The sequence below is a fragment of the Neophocaena asiaeorientalis genome, unplaced genomic scaffold (assembly GCF_003031525.2).
Source record: "Neophocaena asiaeorientalis asiaeorientalis breed wild unplaced genomic scaffold, Neophocaena_asiaeorientalis_V1.1 scaffold399, whole genome shotgun sequence".
NCBI lineage: Eukaryota > Metazoa > Chordata > Mammalia > Artiodactyla > Phocoenidae > Neophocaena > Neophocaena asiaeorientalis.
This window is the reverse complement of record NW_020173964.1, coordinates 3,879,111-3,881,277: the sequence shown is the minus strand read 5'-3', so window position 1 is coordinate 3,881,277 and position 2,167 is coordinate 3,879,111. Positions and strand designations below refer to the sequence as shown.

At 41.5% G+C, this 2,167-nt stretch overlaps 1 pseudogene; it reads left to right on the top strand.

Annotated features, from left to right (window-relative positions):
• The first annotated feature begins 525 nt into the window (after positions 1–525).
• Positions 526–1,751, top strand: LOC112404929 (beta-citrylglutamate synthase B pseudogene; annotated as a pseudogene).
• The last annotated feature ends 416 nt before the right edge of the window (positions 1,752–2,167 follow it).

Here is a 2,167-nt window from a genome sequence, read left to right as displayed (position 1 = left end):
ACAACCTTCCAAGACTGAACCAGGAAGAAATAGAAAATATAAACATACCAATCACAAGCAATGAAATTGAGACTGTGATTAGAAATCTTCTAAAAACCAAAAGCCCGGGACCAGATGGCTTCACAGGCGAATTCTATCATTTAGAGAAGAGCTAACACCTATCCTTCTCAAACTTTTCCAAAATACAGCAGAGGGAGGAACACTCCCAAACTCATTCTACGAGGCCACCATCACCCTGATACCAAAACCAGACAAAGATGTCACAAAGAAAGAAAACTACAGGCCAATATCACTGATGAACATAGATGCAAAAATCCTCAAGAAAATACTAGCAAACAGAATCCAACAGCACATTAAAAGGAGATTTTTCAGCAGAGGACTGAATCTTCTGCCACAGTCTTCTCACCTATCTTTCTTGTCAGCCTGCACTACTGATTTCAGACTCTGTGAGAGCTCCTACAATCCTAGAAAGAGTGTATATTCAGGAGGAAGTAACTCCAGAAAAGGAAGAACAGGCAGATCAAGATGCGTAGCTCTGTGGCCACCAAGTTGTGGTTTTTGACAGATCATCAAATCAGGGAAGACTATCCCCAAAAAGAGATCTTATGAGTATTAAAGACCAAATATTGTGAGGAGGAACTGGACTTTAGGGCTGTGGTGATGGATGAGGTGGTGCTAACAATCCATCAAGGAAACCTGGGTCTTCGTATCAATGGAGAACTAATTACTGCCTACCCTCCAGTGGTGGTAGTGAGAATACCAACCCGTTGGGTGCAAAGTGATAGTGACATCATTGTTTTGCACCATCTAGAGACGATGAGATGCAGGTTGATGAACTGACCTCAAGACATCCTGAACTGTGTTAATAAGTTCTGGACGTTTCAAGAGTTGGCAGGTCATGGTGTTCCTCTGCCAGATACTTTCTCTTATGGTAGTCATGAAAATTTTGCTAAAATGATTGATGAAGCAGAAATACTGGAGTTCCCAATGGTAGTGAAGAATACACGGTGTCATAGAGGCAAAGCAATTTTCTTGGCTCACGATAAGCACCATTTGGCTGATCTAAGCCATCTTATTCACCATGAACCTCCATCCCTGTTTCAGATATATGTTAAAGAGTCTCATAGAAGGGATGTATATGTCATTGTCATGGGAGGCCATGTGGTTGACACCATGATAACGCTGTTCAACAGATGGGAGGATGCAAAGCAACTGCTCACTAGGTGGTGTTGGGATGATGTGCTCATTGAGTAAACAAGGGAAACAGCTAGCTATCCAGGTGTCTAATATCCTGGGAATGGATGTGTGTGACATTAACCTGTTGATGAAAGACGACAGCTCCTTCTGTGTCTGTGAGGCAAATGCAAAATGTAGGTTTCATAACTTTTGATGAGGCTTATAACCTAGATGTAGCTGGTGTAATAGCTGAATATGCCACCTCCCTTTTGCCCTCTAGCCAGCTCACCTGGCGTACGTCCCTGCTGTCTGTGATGTCCACGGCCAGTGAGACTAGTGAGCCGGAGCTGCGTCCCTCAGCCAACACTGCTGTTGACAACGTGAGCATAAGTTGACAGCGACCCTGAAACCATGGAGCAAGAGCTGCTCACCAAGCTCCCAGGGGGCCTATTCAACATGAACCAACTGCTAGCCAATGAAATCAAACTCCTGGTGGAGTGATTCCACCAGTAAATAATTAACCAACAAAACCCTTGTAAAGCTTTCTTTTTCTTCTTTCCTTTTTTTGTTCTATTTTCTTTTTCTATTATTTTTTTTAAACCAACTTGCAATGCTGTTCATGGAAAATGCTCAGGAAGATGAGAGAAAATTGAGTAGGATTAGTTAGGAAGGAAGAAGGGGGAGATAGATGAGACCTTTGCTACTAACCTGTTGCTGACTTTGATTTACAAATACTACAGATAGAGAAGCAGAAGAGGTGAGATACAGAAAAATGTCAGACTCTCATAGTTACCCTTTTAAATTACTCAAAAATGTGTAGGCTCTCAGGCCATGAAGGACATATTTTTTCATGGTCTCTTGCTTTTGTTTTTGTACAGTTGGTACAAATTTCAGAGTAGTGTAACTTCACATTGTGTTGTAATCCGTGAGGAAGACATCTACCTAAATTATAATTTTTTTATACAAATCTGTAAATTCAGCCTATACACTA